The sequence below is a fragment of the Pinus tabuliformis genome, chromosome X (genome assembly GCF_031772625.1).
Source record: "Pinus tabuliformis cultivar Carrire ecotype Pingquan chromosome X, CPIR1, whole genome shotgun sequence".
Taxonomy (NCBI): domain Eukaryota; kingdom Viridiplantae; phylum Streptophyta; class Pinopsida; order Pinales; family Pinaceae; genus Pinus; species Pinus tabuliformis.
The window spans coordinates 498,864,158-498,882,240 of NC_142308.1; positions in this window are offsets into that span (position 1 = coordinate 498,864,158).

Genomic DNA, 18,083 nt, shown 5'->3' on the forward strand with positions numbered 1-18,083 from the left:
GAATTACCACTCAAACTCTCAAGGTAGAAGGACATATTAAGAAGAAAAAGGTTCAAGAAGTAAAAGATCACATCGAGAAAGAAGAAATGAATCCAACCATATCTTATAATGCATTGTCCGGAATTATCACTCCTCAAACTATCAAGATACAAGGACATATCAAGAAGAAAAATGTTCAAGAAGTGAAAGATCACATCGAGCATCAAGAAATGAATCTGACCATATCTTGTAAAGCATTGGAAGAAATTACCACTCCTCAAACTCTCAAGATAGAAGGACATATCAAGAAGAAAAGGGTTCAAGCAGTGAAAGATCACATCGAGCATCAACAACAAGTTCTCCAACTTTTAAAGGATAACGCCACTTTGGTGCATAATCGAATGAAACAACAGATAGATCAACATCACAGTGAAAAAAGTTTTGATGTAGGTGATTGGGTATTTTTACGGCTACATCTCAAGCAAACTATTTATGAGAAGGAAATGTTGGCAATACTACATGCACTTAAGAAATGGCGACCTTACCCAATGGGTAGACACTTCAAGGTAAAAATGGATCATGATAGTCTTAAATACTCTTTAGAACAAATATTATCTTTAGAAGAACAGAAAAAATGGGTCACAAATATGTTGGGTTATGACTTTGACATCATCTACATAAAAGGGAAGCAAAATTTTGTTGCAGATGCACTCTCAAGAAAGGATGAGGATGTGGAAGCATTATTTTGTGCTATTTCTATTATCCAACTAGATTGGATAAACGAAGCAAGGGATGAATGGAAGAAGGACGAAGGAGTGTGGCCACTCATTCAAAAGTTACAGAAGATCCCAATTCAAACAATATTGCCAAAACTTGAAGAGGAAGGAAAAATCATATTGGAACTTGGAACAGCCACAGAAACAGGAACCCGACAACTACGAAATCAATCAATTTCAGAGTATCTCATCAAGTGGAAGAACTTACCCGCTGAAGATTCCACATGGGAGGACAAGAATTTTATACAGAAGTATCAAGAACTACTCAAGCGTTGAGGACAACACTTTTTGAAGGAGAGGAGAATGTTAGGCCCCTATACTACTAGTGTAACCCCTTATTGTTATTAGTACAACCCCCTTATTATATTGGTGTACCCATGTAGTCCCCATATTGTTATTATTGTGCCCGATAGAAGCCCACTATTGTTATTATTGTGCCCTTACATTATTATTTTTATGTCAGCTCTGATTATATTATGACCCCTTAGAGTCCTATATATAGAAAGGAGGTCTTGTCATTTGTATCATTGAGGAATTGTTCATTTATGTAATGTAGAGGAGGTTGCCCCCTCGAAGAGGCTGAATTCTAAGGCGTTTATCTCTCTTTTCTATCTTTTTGTGAACTAGTTTCATAACAACTCCCCTACTTTATTAGTATTAGATGTGACACAAGTACATGAGTTGTAAATGTTACACTAGGTGTAATTAGGTATTATATTGAATAAGACAAAATCCACCTAATTTTTATTTAGATGAAAAAAAGTTCTTCCCTTTCATTTTTGAAATTTTGACAATTTTGGTCATCTTAAAATGGGTCAAAACCTTTTAAGATAAAATTCCCATTTATTAAAGAGGATTCATCTTTACAAGAAAATTCATATCAAATTTAAAGGAAAATGTTCCAAAAAAATAGATTTTTCCACAAATTATTTTACACCCAAATTTCCCATTAATTGGGGATTATTAACACCCAAATTTTAAAGAAAAAAAAACAATAACTTATTTTATTAGATATTTATATTCCCATTATAATATAGAGAATATATGTTCATATTATAGATTTTAAATATTTTTAATTGCAATAATTAAGTTTATAGGTAGCTCATAGATATGTTTATTTTGAAAAAAGGCTTCTAGAATTTTATTTTAATTATTAATAATAATTAAAACTTCTATAGTAAATACTAGAATATTCTAAGTATTAATCATAAATCAAAGTGTTGTCTGTAGAGGTCCTCGTGAAAAGAATTTCAAGAAATCCAATCATGGGAGTGTTTGAATCATTTTTTTTATGGTAGAAATGGATTCAACACCATCAAGAATCCTAGGGACACCCAAAATGGTGAAGCTAGAATTTCCAAAAATTTCTAGATTTTTTCAAAATCCTACAGGAATTTCCATATTTTTTCGGGCAAAATTGTATCTTCCTTAGACTAAGACATAGATCAAAGGTTGAGATTTATCTCCAAAGTACCTATGTCATTTTTCTCTTTTAATTAAATTGTTTAATTAAATAGAAATGCCATTGAATCTCCAATGATTAAAAAATTGAGTTGTCTTTAGTGAGACTTTTTGGAAGCTTTTCTGGTGGGTTTTTCCCGTCAAATGTCTCTAAAATCCGGTAGATCAAGATTTCACCTCAAATTTTTCACTCGCAAAAAGTCAAAAAAGTCGCACTAAAGGCAACTTCTTAAGAATCTTGTTATATTATATAGGAGTTGTCTTTAGTGCAACTTTTTGGAAGATCTTCCGGTGGATTTTTCCGATCTAATTTCTCGAAAATCCGGCAAGAATTCATTGAAATCACAATATTTATGGTAAATCCTGCACAATAGAAGTGCCCTAGGGGTTTTTCATGGTGCTGAATCCATATATATAGTCAAAAAATTAGTTTAAACTAGCAATTGCACCTCATGCTGCAATGGGAACGTCGTAAGGCTGTAACATAAGGAAGAGTGGCAATGATGAAGGTTGTTGGTTGAAGCAAGTAATTATAGTTTGAAAAGTGCAACGGTGATGTGTTGCATTCCAAAAACTTATGTAACATGTATATCTTGTGATACCAATACTTGCAAAATAAAATAGCACTGCAACCACATAAACCAAGATGTTAAGTCTTGTTAGATTCCCAAATGAACTGTAGCATAAGAAAGAGTGGCATTGATGAAGGTTGTTGGTTGAAGCAAGTAACTATAGTTTGAAAAGTGCAATGGTGAAGTGTTGCATTCCAAAAACTTGTGTAACATGTATAACTTGTGATACCAATACTTGCAAAATAAAAAATAAAATAGCACTGCAACCACATAAACCAAGATGTTAAGTCTTGTTAGATTCCCAAATGAATCTGGAAGACTCTTCAAATCACTGCAACCTGATAGGTCGATGTGTTTCAGGGTTCTTAGATTCCCGAAGGAATCCGGAAGCCTCTTGAAACTATAGCAATGTTACAGGTTGATGTGTTTCAGGTTTGTTAGATTACCGAAGGAATCTGGCAGAAAACTCATCATCCCACAGGATACCATCTTCAAGTGTTTCAACGAAAGCAGTTCGCAAAATTCTTAGGGTAACTTTTGCGACCCTTTCAAGTAAGATGTACTCGTTGTACATATCACAATCCGTTCAAGGTTATTCAACAGTCGAATGGACTTTGGAATAACAGAGAGGGGAGCTTCAATCCTTAATTCCCTCAACTGCAAAGGTGCCAGAAAAAATGTTGACATGCTTCAATTATTTTAAAGATAGAGAAGATTGTTATCTACAAAATCCTTGGATTTGATCCAGTAAAATATTCAGGCACTTGAAAATAAATAAAACCCTTTAAAATTCATTGGACCCTCTGGCACCGTATTATAATAAAAAATAAATATTATCGCTTTAATTCAACGAATATTTATTTACCTGTGATCCTTCACTCCACAACTGATGGAACCACCACCAGTCAGTGCAATCGCCGAACAGTTCTCAAACTCTTAACTTTGTCAATGGAAACCAAGAAACTAGGTCAGAGTAGGTGAGGATGCAAGTGCGAAGCCATATGACATGATCCTGCATTCTAATCTGATCTTCATTCGTTGTCCATGAAAACCAACGCTACAAGATTGGATCGTTCAGATGCCAGATGTGATCGTTGGCAAGATGTCTTCCCAGATCTCTCACGTCATCGTGCATTCTAACCTCAACTTCAACCTCACTCTCAATATCACTTAAATGGTACTTGATATCTTCTAGCTCCACAAGATTCTTATTTAGTAGACTTCGAAACCCCAGCGAGCCTCTCAAGCCATATCCGTCCCATATATTTATTGCGTCATCCCTTCTTTTTCCTATGAAAAAACACGCAATGTCTAAGAACATCATTTTTTCGTCCATCTGAAGGGCATCGTAACTTATTTGAAGACTCTTTTCTATGTCATCTGGAAGTATTTGTTCAAGGCTTTCCAATGTTCTTCCCAAAAAGACTTGTCATCATTTCCGCATAGCTTTCTTTGCACGACTCCACATACACTTCCTCCGCACAGCTTACAGGTATCCTCTTTTCAATGTAGTGTTTTGGATAGTTATGTTAATTGTCAACTATGATATTTGTAATATGTTCAAATAAATTGTGTAAATAACACAGAGTCTGTTGTTATTTTCTTCAACTCTTTTTTATCGCACAAATACGCTTTATTTTTAAAAAATACTTACACTAATGCTACATACACATTCCCACCACATTAAAAACATGACATGGTTAAAGGTTAATGAGTAGTTGAAGAATCTCGTTAAATGCATGAATTCCAAACCAAAGCATTCAAACAAAAGCTCAGAGAAACTAGTCATCACCCCGCACATTACCATTCTCCACACAAACTTGTTCTACCATTTGATTCTGAGATTTTTTATTTGTCAAATAGAGGGGATAAAGGGGATGTTGTTGATTCTTGTTTGTAAATTATGTGCGGAGATGCAAAAAGTGCTTATTCTCTAGCACATGTCGTCTCTTCCACACAGTAAATAGATTTTGTGTCGAAGGTGCTCCTTCTCCCACACATACCTCCTTCTCTACACACTTATGTATGTGCTGAGAGAACAAGCATTGGTGATGGATACTTATGTATGTGTTGGAGAACAAGCATTGGTGATGGATACTTATGTATGTGTTGGAGAACAAGCATTGGTGATGGATACGTGTAAAGGATCTGCCCCTCATTGGTATTTTCTAGTATTATTCAGTGATACAGGAGAGCAAAGGGTAAGCCTGTGGTGGGTTTGCACACTGACGTGGAGGTTGAGTTAGCGTATGCAGTTCAAGTCTTTCGATGTGGTAGGGAGACGCCCTTCCCTAGTATAGGGTTTGGATAAAGGGACATGTGGAGATTGAATATTTGAAGCTTGAACTGCACATTGGATCTTGATTCATAACCAGAATTAAAAATTAAAAATGTCAAAATTCCATTTCCTGGCACAATCTGATCGAGTGTCAGTTTCTCGGCGTCATTCTGATTCTTTTCATCTAAACGGTGATGGCCAAGCACTGTGTTTCATGGGGTCTGTCACCCTGCTGCCGCTGCACCAATAAGACTTTATTTTCAAAATCTTCAATCTTTTCATCCAAGCCGGTGGGATGTTCTGCAACATCCAAGCCGCGGGTTCCTCTCCGCTTTTGCTAAACAAAATCAACTACCGCATGACCTGAAAGGGTAAAATACACACAAAGAAAACCCAAGATGCAGTTAAATAATAGAAAAATGGAAGAAAGAGACAACAATATCAACGTATTCCCTAAAAAATAATAGATCTATTCACTGGTTTTTCATAATGATTATTGGATCTAGTCACTGGTTTTTCAAGCGTACTGGGATTGCATTTTCTGATAAATGCGGCGGCATTGAAATGGAAATAAGCCCCCTAGTGCTTATTCTTCTGCCAATAAATATTGAAAGTATAGGAGGCGTGGGCGACGAGCTTGTTGGGCAGAAAGAAGGGACGGTTCCACAAGAAGCCCCCAGTGCTTATTCTTATTCCAGTAAATATTGAAAGCCAAGGAGGCGTGGGCAACGAGCTTGTTGGGCAGAAAGCAGGAACAGTTCCACTCAGAAATCAGGGCTGGTTTCACTGAATTGCACTACAGTCCGATCTGCCCGGTCCACAAGCCCTGCAAAATGTCGGCAGGCCCTTGTGGATTTGCTATGCACCATTGAGCCTGATAAACAATAAACAATTGATTAACTGATTTAACCGATTATTGAAACTACTTTTCATCAAACCGCTGAAAATTGTTTGATCGCACGATAATGATAGGTCAACAAGAGCTCAGTTGATTTCAGAGGGAAACGCCTTACAGCGTAATAACACAAATCAAGATTTCACCTCAAATTTTTGCACCGGATTCCAGCACTGAAAACTCCAAAAAGTCGCACTATAGACAACTCCCATTATATATATATATATATATATATACATATATACATATATGTTTAACTCATATATTATTTTTTTTAATTACTAATATTAATAATAATTTAAAACGTAAAATTATAATTTACTTAATTTTTATACGAAGGCATACATACTCTACCCCCTCTGGCTCTGAATCTGGGTTTGAACCCCTAATCTCTTAGGAGGAAACACATTCTTTATTACAATGAGAGACGCTCTATATTCTAGTACATGAGGGAGATGCTAGAGATATGTGTAAAGTTACTTTAAAAAAATAATAACAACGTTACTTTAAAAATCAATGTGGTCCATAAATAAAATACTTCAATTTTCACCTTTATTTTACATCAAACTTTATATAGTGAGATAATGTAATTCAAATTTAAAAAGTAATATATATATATATATATATATATATATATAACTTTTTAGTACGAGGGATATATGTAATTCCTTCATTGAGTCTAGATCTAATGTTATAGTATGTTATAAATGTGTAACATAATGTAATGTAAACATTTTTAATTAGTGCAAATTAAAATATATATATATAACAAAATACAATTAACCCTATAAAAATTAAATAATAAAAATGACCCATGGTTTTAAGAATCCATGGTATTCATGTGGAATATAACCTATTTCCGAGGGAAATTAAACTAACCTAGATCCATCTTAGTTTGATGTTATATTTAGATGCATAATTAGTTGTAGAAAATTATAACATTAAATTTATGTAGTATCTAAAGGTAAAACTTTTTGTTGTAGTCTAACCATTATGCTTTTTTACCCTGAAAGTTATGGAAATCCGGCCATATTTTGAAAAAATCTGGCAGGGATTTTTGTAAATCTACGTAAAAGTTGTCAAACTTTATAATTTTAGGTGCCTTGGAGGTTTTTGATATTACATTTTATCAAATAATTTTGCCTAACTCCATCCACTTTTTACTAGGTTATATTAGGTAAAATATAATATTATAATATTACATTTCACCCAATATTTCTCCTCAAGTGGTCCACTTCCTATTGTAATATTTTTTTATATTTGAAGTTTGAAAGTAAACAAGCTCAACTATAAAATTAGCAGGGGTGAGGGGAAATATTGAGTAAAATGTAATATTTAGGCTAAGGTGTGATGAGAAATATTAGGTAAAATATAATAATATTACATTTTAATTAGTATTTCCCCCCACCTTTGGCCACTTTTTATTGGGTGGGGGTGGTAATAAATATTGTAATATTATATTTTATCCAAGATTTCCCCTCACCCAATTCACTTTTTAATAAATAAAAAATTATTTATATTTGAGGTTCATAAATAAACTTAAACATTTGATCCAAGTATGATAGAGATGTAATCTTTAACATTTTGACTTGGTAAAAATAAAATAAAGAAACATAAAATTAATAATTATATTTATAATTATAATTATAATTAATAATTAAACCAACGTAAATCCATCTTAACTCTGATCTACCAAGAACTAAGAAGGATCAAAACTCTTGAGATGCAAACATCTTTTAGAGTGAAAATAGATTTGATTCGAAACTCTTATGCAAACCTCTTTTAGAGTGAAAAGAGATTTGATTCCTCTCATGCTTAGTAGATCCATAATAAAGATAGATCTAGGTTGGTTATCTATTTACATGTAATACCATGATGTCAAATATTTTTCAATTTTTTGTTTTTTTTAATCAAAAGAGGATTAAAAATAATAAAAGATTGTGGAAACTTTAATTTTTTTATTTTTCCAAATGATTTTAATGGTTTGGGTGTTTTGAATTAAATCCGTCACAACTTGTTATTTGAGTCCACATTTAGAGCCAACAAATGTGGTTTGCGAGTTGTTTCATTTTTATTGGCTTGCAAATTGTTGGTACTTAATTTATTTTATCTTTTTAAATGGTTTTATTGACATGCTTGGTGCTACCAATAACATCCATTTTTTACAATTAAAAACAAGAAAGAACAAATCAAAGCATAAAAACTTATTATATTAAATATTTATGTGGTTACTATAAGATATACATTATTATTGCAATTTTTAAATAGTTTTGCCTATGAGAATTTATTGTTTATTATTTAATTTATAAATAATATCATTTTATAAATATTTTTTCATTAATTTAAAAAAATTTCAAAAATGATCGGTCTCTCTATTTAACTTGTTGCCATGATTTGGTTCTTCATCTTGTCCTGATGATGAACCACACTTGCTGGTTCGAAACGCATCGACAAATGGATTTTGATATGATTATCGCCGAAAAACATGTTCATAAACTTAATATGGATCACAGAAGCCTTAATTCAATAATTAAATATTTTTATTCGTTGTAGTTTAACAATTATGCTTTTTTGCTCGGAAAGTTATGGAAATTCCAGTCATATTTTGAAAACATCTCGCAAGGATTTTTGTAAATCCAAGTAAAAGTTGTTAAACTTCATAAAATTAGGTGCTCTAGTTGCGTTAAAGTTTTTGATGATGTTGAATCCACTTCCACCATCAAAAACATGATTCAAACACTGCCTCTACAAGATTTTTTGAAATTTTTTTGCCTCGATTCTAGCAACTTTTGGTCGTCCAGGAAATTCCCCCAACTCCGTAGATGACTCCTTTTTATTCACAGTGATTTATTGTTTATTATCTAATTTATACATAATGTTATGATATACCCCCAATCGAGTTGAGAGTTATTAAAAGGGCATCGGCAGGATTCGTGCCATGGTCAGAGGAATTATGAGACATAATGATGGGTGGTCGGATGACGGCCCTCATTTATTCCTTTACATGCACAAGGAACGATATTAGAACTAACGTGTGGCGGCTCCGACCATAAGGAAGGCCTTTGGGGTTTGGTTCAAAGACTCTAGTCTGGTCTGGTGCTGCTTAAAACCGCTTCTATGAAACCTCATGGGTGACCACGAAAGGAACGCACCAGTCAAGCTTCGCCTTCCAGCCTGTAAGCGGCTGTTGCGCGTATGTTATTTTCATTTGCTCCAATTCCCTTACCATTGTGTTCAAATGTTATTTCTTAATTAATAATTTGGATGGATATTTCTAAGATGGTGATATGAGACAGTGATGAAGACTCCCAGGAAGTATGGGAGGCAAGAAAATCTTATTATGATAAATGGTCTTCGTACCCCCGAAGTATTTCTATCTATTACAACATTCTTCTTTCTTTGATGTCTATGCAATCTCATAATGAATATGGGGTTTTGGTTTGCGTCTCTTGTATAAGGGTTTTTTCTCAATTTGTTATCTTTGTGATAAACCATCTACCTGGGCTGATATGGGGAAATTTGAAGAGGAAATCCCATGACTTGATAAGAGACCCTATCTCAAGGGGGTTTTGTGAAGAGAGGGTAGATGTTGGTGATCCGTTGTGTCGAGGTAGGGTCAACTCCATGAGGAATAATTTGTTTCATGGGTTTTTATGCTTGTTATCCTATTTTATTATGTTATTTTTCCCGATTTCATAAGGCTACCACGTCAGGTTGTCTCTCTGTGAGTTGGTCTCTAGTCTGGATTGGACCTTGGGTGACAATGTTCATTGTACCCATATACTAGTTTCTACTGAACCCAAGTGGTTTGCAGTATAGTCTCATGGCACGACACTCCTCGAGCAGAGGGTACACAGGTTGGGAGGGCCAAGGACGGAGCCGGAGTAATGGACAAGGACGTGGTGGTCGGAAGTCTTAGCCATGTCAAATGAGGGGCTAGAGACGCCACAACATCACAAGATTGACTCGGGAGGTCGCTCATGCTTATCAGGTGAACATGCATCCATATGTCCAACAATTGATTTTAGGGTGGCAGTCATATTTAAAAAAACAAGCCAAGAATACTTGTATCGACATGGATGGCTAGCAGTCCCTAGTCCATGACCCAGGCCATTATAGAGGTCGATATACCCAGCATCAGTAGACAATATATTTATATTGGATAATGAAAACATTGTGGCAAAAGCTACGATGACCTCTTATGTCAGCTCATCCAAGCCAAAAACGGATTTGCAGGAAATTCACAGGGAATTTCAACTCATCCAATGTCAAATCCAACAACAAAATGCTCGCCTCAGTCGCATCGAGAAGCACATCCCTTTCCTCCCTCAGACCGAACTATGGGGGTCCAGTGCTAAATATCTTATGCCCATAGACTCATATGATGAGTAATTCGATGATCAACATAGTTATGTTTTTCAATTTATGAGATGTATATATTGTAGAAATTATGGTGTAGATTTATAATTGCTCATGAAGTTTTAATCAAAATCACAAGACACAAACCTACTCTACTACTCTACGGAAGTTAATTCACAATTTAGAACAAAAATTTCAAACATGCAATAAGAAATAACACACATGCACACGATATTTTTTCCAAGGGAAAGCAATCTACTAAAAACCCCAATGCATGCTTGCATTAATCTAATGAATAGAGATGTATTACAATTGTTTTGCTCAATTGAATACAACATGCAAGTGAATAACCTATCTCTCTGCTCACTGAGAAGCTCCGACCTAGACTTAGTCAATTTATGCCTCTGCTTGAGCCCCTATTTCCTTGCACAATTCCTTGAAAAAATAGGCCCCTGTTATTTAGGAATTTCTCTAAAATGGATTGCACAATTCCTAAGGTTGATCATCTTATTGCATACAACACCTGTACACACAAGACTAGCCTACAACTGATGTTACACTACCTTGGAATCTCCACCGCAGTTGGGGAACTCAAATTCTCTACATGCACTAGTTATTTTGGGCTAATTGATTAATTAACTGGATGATCACTAAATTTGACTAGAGTCCCACTACACAACTTACCTTCCACTAGTTCCTCCAACAATTAGAATTATTCTAACTAAAAACAACTTGAGATAACTGACCTTGATTGCTACAAATTAGTAATCACACATGCTTAACTGAACTCTAACTCCTCCAATTTGAATTTACTAAATAATCTGGGTGATGCAAGCTATTCCACACAAGTTAGATGCATCCAAGTTGTCTGTTGATGTGGAAATTCGAATTTCTCAATTTAATCAAGGCAAAAATGAGTTGAGAATTTCTTGCTGCATTTTTCAACACTCCCTCTCAGCAAGAAAGAGATTATCAACCACCCCTATCTTGCAACTCTGGAACTTGAACTTCCCTCTTTACAAGGCCTTTGTCAAATGTCAACATCTTTTTCCTCTATCGGAATGTATTGTAGCAACATTATCTGCCTTTGCACACAGTCCTGTAAATGGTGATATCGTATATCTATATGCTTGGATCGATCGTGAAATACATGATTCCAAAATATCTTAATGAAACTTTGATTATCACAATAGATCACAGTTAGATCCATCATCTGACCAAACAGTCCCACAAGTATCTTTCTCATCCAGATCGCCTCACATGTTGCTTGACTTGTAGCCATGTATTCTACTTATGCCAAGCTTAACGCCATGGATCTTTGCTTCCTGTCGTACTAGAAAACCACTACGGAACCAACACTGAAAATTCCACCTGATGTATTCTTTCAGTTTGATGGACACCCCACCTAATCTGTATCTGTGAAGCCACACAACTTCACTCCCTATGTATGTCTGTACCATAGTCCAAACTGGGTAGTGCCTCTGAGGTACCATAAAACATGCATATTTGTATTCTGAAATAATTTGGTTGACCTAACCATAGCTTGGGTCAATTGGTTGACTGCATAGCACATATCTGGTCATGCGTTCACAAGGTACATCAGTGAACCCATTGGCTTTCGATAAATTTTAGCATCCACTTCCTCACCTGAAGCGGCATCCTCCTTCCTCTAGTTGGTCGTTAGAGGTATCTCCATGGGTTTACAACTCTCCATGCAGAATCTATGTAGTATCTCATTTCCATACTTTCCTTGAGAGATAAACAATTATCCATCGCCTTACCATACTTACAACCCAAGGAAGTAGTGCATGAGACCCATGTCCTTCATTTCAAATTCTCTTACAGGATCCTCCTTGCAAGATCTGATCAACTACTCATCACCAGTTAAAATCAAATCATCAACATATAAGATAATAATAAGCAATTTACCTTCTACTAAGATGTGATAGAGGTTTGCATCCACTTCACTTTTGGTGAAGCCCAAACTGGTGAGATAACTATCGATCCTGGTGTACCATGCATGGGGTGCTTGTTTGAGATCGTACAACGCTCACTTGAGTCTACACACGTGAGACTCTCGATCAAATGTATCAAAACCTTCTGGTTGCTCAACATACACCTCCTCCTCAATAACTCCATTGAGAAATGTTGTTTTTACATCCATCTGGTGGACCTTCCACCCCATCTATGTAGATAGTGCAAGAATTGATCTAATGGATGAGTACCTTGCTACAGGAGCAAAGGTCTCCTCATAGTCAACTCCCTCAACTTGAGAATACCACTTGGTGACAAATTTGGCCTTATAATTATCTATGTTTTTGTCTGTTGCAGGCTTAACCTTGAAAATCCATCTCGAACCCACAATTGATTTATCTGTTGGTCTTGTGACCACTTTCCAAACATTGTTCTTTACAATGGATTTGTATTCCTCCACTATTTCATCAACCCAAACAGGTTTCTCTAATGCTTCCTCGCAAGAGGATGGCTCAGTCTCTACAAGCTCAGTTATTAGAGCCATGTAGCTAGTGTACAGATCAGGTGACCTCCTCTACCTATGCAAATTTGAAGGAGCTCCCACATTCTCCCTCGCATCTTGCACAAGTCTATCAACTTCCTAGTCCTTTTCCTACCTTCTCAGGATGTTTTTGCTTGAGTGGATGTCTCCACTCTCTGCTCCTCAACTTGTGGTTACTCCACAACTTCCTGAGGCTCCTCCTTTGGAGCTAAAATCTCATCTTCTAGTGGGATCTGAAGCTCCCTCTCAAGAGAGCACCACACCACTTTCTCCTCATCAAATTGTACATCCCTTCACACAACTGTCATTATGAGGGATGGAAAGTACACACGGTAGTTGCGGGGAGTTCCTTTATAACCCATAAATACCCCTAATTTTGTTGTCGGCTCAAGATTATTCCTTGATTATTTGGAGACATGGTAGTAAACAGAGGCTCCAAAATCCTGAAGTGCGACACATCTGATTTTCTCCCTGATAAAGTCTCCTCCAGTGTAATCATGCCCATAATCTGATGAGGACTTCGATTCTGCAAATATACTATTTTTTCGCATGCTTCATCCCACAAATGCAGAGGTAGGCCTTGGTCATGCAACATCACCCTCGATGTTCCCACAATGCTACAGTTCTTTCTCCCAGCTACCCCATTTTGTTGTGGGTTGTGGTGTGTTGTCAACTCTCGTTGAATGCCTTCTTTCACACAATTTTTGTTTTAATTCATTCGACATGTACTCACCTCCATTATCGCTCCTAAGAGCCTCCACCTTCTTGTCTGTTTCTTTCTCAACCAGTGCCTTGAATTGTATGAACTTAGAGAATGTTTCATTTTTCTTCCGCATGAAGAAGATTCAACACTTCCGTGAGAAGTCATCAATAAAAATGACAAAATATTTATGTCTAGTTGTGGAGGTTGTCGAGAAAGATCCATGGACATCAGAGTGGATCCTTTCCAAGATTGCATGTGCTTTGTTGTCCCAATCATGGAATGTGGATTTTGTGTACTTCCCCAAAGTACATCCTTTGCATACATCCTGTTGCTCAAGTGTTCCTTTAAGGAGGCCAATAGTTATTTGTTGCATAATCTTCAATGCACCATGATGCAAATGGCCAATTCTTCTGTGCCAAAGTTCACCGACATCGTGGCCCTGCACTTTCTCCGCCTTAGTGCTTAATGTAGCATAGTATTCCACATCTAGCTTATACATGTTCTTCACATGAACCCGAATTTGCTTCACCTGTCCCATGGCTATGTGTCTGAAGAATGCTTTTCCTTTGTTGAAAATCACATCATAATCACAGTCTTCCAAAACTGCAACAAAGATGAGATTTTTCTTTAGGCCCGAAAAAAACATGACATCCTTAAGGTTAAGAGTGGATCCCGACTCCCTCTGAAAGGTGACTATACCAACCCCGGTCATGATGTACCTTCCATCGTCCCCTAGCTTAATGTGTATTTGCGCATCTTTCTCCTCCAGGTCACTGAAAAAATCTCTACACCCTGTCATGTGGAATGATGCACATGAGTCCAAGTACCACGTTCTCCCCATCACTGTGTTGGACATGTATGAGATAAGGGCAAAGTCAAGCTTGAACTGTGAAGCTAAGGCTTCACCTACTACTCCTCTTGAGGTCTTCTTGTTTGCCTTTTTGTGTGGACACTTCATGGCATAGTGCCTAAATTCATGGCAATGGAAGCATTTACTTTTTTACTCTGGTTTGGTTTGAGATTTCTTCCCTTTCCCCTTCTTTCCCTTTCCAACCAATGTAAAGTATTCTTCATCCTCACCCTTGGATGAAGTTCCATCTCTGGTATTTCACCTTATTTCCTCCTATACCAAATCAGACCATAACCGTTCCCAATTTGGTAATTTATCCTTCCCATTCACTAAATATTGGTAGCTATGCCAGCTTTTAGGAAGGCCTAGAAGGGCTAGGCTTACCAAATCATCATCTGAAACAATAACACCAACTCCTGCAATCTCATCACGAACTTGTGTGAACCTGCTCAGATACTGTGGGATAGTGTCATTCTTTTGCATCTTGATATTTTGAAGTTTATCCTTGAGCGCTAGCTTCCTATGGTCACTACTATTCTGGAACAAATCTATTAGTGTCTACCACATTTCATAAGGAGTTTCTTTCCCATGGAGATTGGTGACAATGTGGTCCCGTACTCCCTCCAATATTATTCTCCTCACCTTAGCTACATCTTTCTTCCACTGAGCAAGGTTATGGGCATCAGATGCTTGTGGTTTTGCAACATTTGTCTTGATGTATTCTAGCAATCCATTTTCATCCAATACTGCCTCCATGCAATGAAATTAGAGGTGCCTTCCAAGGAATACTCTAGCCTCAGCCCGTTGAAGGTCATATTCTCAGCTCTGAAGAGATATTGCTACATTAAACTTCAAATTCGAACCTCTTGAGAAACAACTTTGAAATTCCTGCTCTAATGTGAATCCTGCTCTAATACCATGTAGAAATTATGGTGTAGATTTGCAACTGCTCATGAAGTTTTAATCAAAATCACAAGACAAAAACCTACTCTACTGCTCTATGGAAGTTAATTCACAATTTAGAACAAAAAGTTTAGACATGAAATAAGAAATAACACACATGCACACAATATTTTTTTCAGGGGAAAGCAATTTTCTAAAAACCCCAATGCCTGTTTGGATTAATCTGATGAATAGATATGTATTATGCTTTGCTCAACTGAGCACCACCTGCAAGTGAATAACCTATCTCTCTGCTCACTGAGAAGCTCTGACCTAGACTTAGCCAGTTTTTGCCTCTACTTGAGCCCCTATTTCCTTGCGCAATTCCTTGAGAAATTAAGCCCCTATTATTTAAGAATTTATACAAAATGGATTGTGCAATTCCCAAGGTTGATCATCTGACTGCATGCAACACCTGTACACTCAAGACTAGTCTACAATTGATGTTACATTTCCTTAGAATCTCCACCACATCTGGGGAACTCGAATTCTCTTCATGCAATAGCTATTTTGGGCTGATTGACTAGTTAATTGGATGATCACTGAGTTTGACTAAAGTCCCACTGCACAACTGACCTTCCACTAGTTCCTCCAACAGTTGGAACTAGTTTAACAAAAACCAACTTCAAATAACTTACCTTGATCACTAGAATTTAGCAATCACATATGCTTAACTAAACTCTAACTCTTCCAACTCGAATTTACTGAGTAAAATGGGTGACACAAGCCATGTCACACAAGTTAATTGCATCCAAGTTGTCTGTTGATGTGGAAACTCAAAATTTCTCAATTTAATCAAGGCAAAATCAAATTGAGAATTTCTTGTTGCATTTTTCAACATATATGACTACTTTACAGACTTTGATCCTTTTTTATAGCTACATAGGCAATAGGAAAATTAAAGACAATCAAACTTATATAGCACTGCTACAAAATCTCAACCTTTTTAAATTTTGGATGGATTACAATGCAGTGATTCGGATCTTGGGGGGAGGCCCTCAAGATCTAAAATATTGAAATGGATCTTGGGGGGAGGCCCCCAAGATCTGAAAAATTGAAATTGCCAAAAGAAAAAGAGGAGAATGCCCAATAAACAAAACCACAAAGAAACTTTTTATTAAAACAAATAATAATTATAAGGACTACATTGTGGTGGACAATCTATCTTTTTACAAAATGTGACTTGTTACCATGGGTCAATTCCATGGGTGAATGAATACCATGGGTGGATGTCACAATACCATGGGTGGATGTCACTTACAATACCATGGGTGGATGCCACTTACAATACCATGGGTAAATTCTATGGTTGGATGAATACCATGGGTTGATGCCATTTTCCATTCAAATCATTCCTCCCTCCTTAAGAAGCAATGGTCCCCCCCATTGCATGAAGTTCCCTCCTACGAAGCCTTTGTTGAATATGAAGACCCACTGAAGAGAAGGGTTTTATGTGGTTAACCCATAACCATGAGGAACGAAGATCTGAGGATAGAGATACCCAGTAATGCTTGTTACCAACTGTGATACTGACAGTGTATGGCCTAGAAAATGGACTTCGATGAAGTGTGTGTTTGTGGATGACCCATAACCATGACAAATGAAGATCCGAGGATAGAGATACCCTGTAATGCTTGTGACCAATTGTGATACTAACAATGTATGGCCTAGCAAATGGACTTCGATGACAAGGATTTTGTGCAGTTGACCCACAACTGTGATGTTGGATGTTGATGAAGCAGCAAGTGCCTACATAGCCTGGGATGGGAGGTCACATCTCTAAATGACCCAAGCCGAATGTTGTTACGCTGAAACTGATGAATGTGAAGCAGGTGCCTACTAAAGTGGGGTGGGAGGGCACGTCTCCAATGGGAACCCACTTCGAATGCTGCTCCAGAATTAAAATGGACATAACTCGATCAATATAACTCAGAATATTTATTATAACATGTTTTTGGAAGTAGAAGGACCATTTTGCATCTTCCCATGTGTTGGAAATCCTTATCTAGACATTCTAGAATCTCATATTCGCGTTGCAATTTTCCGCTGTCACAAAAGTTCTAAAAAAAATAGTTGATTTTAAATCAGCGATATCTCCCACATCCGAACTCCCATTCAACCCATTTTTTTTTGGAAATTGGGTGATTTTTCAAGAGGAGCTCAAATCTACAATTTTTTTTTTAAATTCTACATTAAAACATCAAAAAAATGATAGGAGAGTATTCGTCCACCAGTTGTTGACAAAAAAAGAAAATCTACAACATAACTGATTTTAAATCAGCAATATCTCCCTCATCCAGACTCCGATTCAGCTGATTTTTTTTTTTGAATTTTGGTATTTTTTTGCAAGGAATTCAGATCTGGTATTTATTTTTGTAAATATTGCACCAAATGTTTCATATCTGATCTTCAAACTCACCACCCAAAAAAAATTCCTGCAAAAAAATGAAAAAAAAGGAAGAAAAATTCTTCTTGCTTGGCCCAAGAAAGTGCTCTGTAGAGGTCACAGCGCGTGCCTGAAGTTTGTTATTTTGAAACTAAAATATGCATGAAACCCTCATTCCCATGGAATCATAACTTGCTCCAATACCACTGATCCGGATCTTTGGGGAGGCCCCCAAGATATGAAAAATTGAATTGCCAGAAGAAAAAGAGGAGAATGCCCAATAAACAAAACCACAGAGAAACTTTTTTATTAAAACAAATAATAATTGTAAGGACTACATTGTGGTGGACAATTTATCCTTTTACAA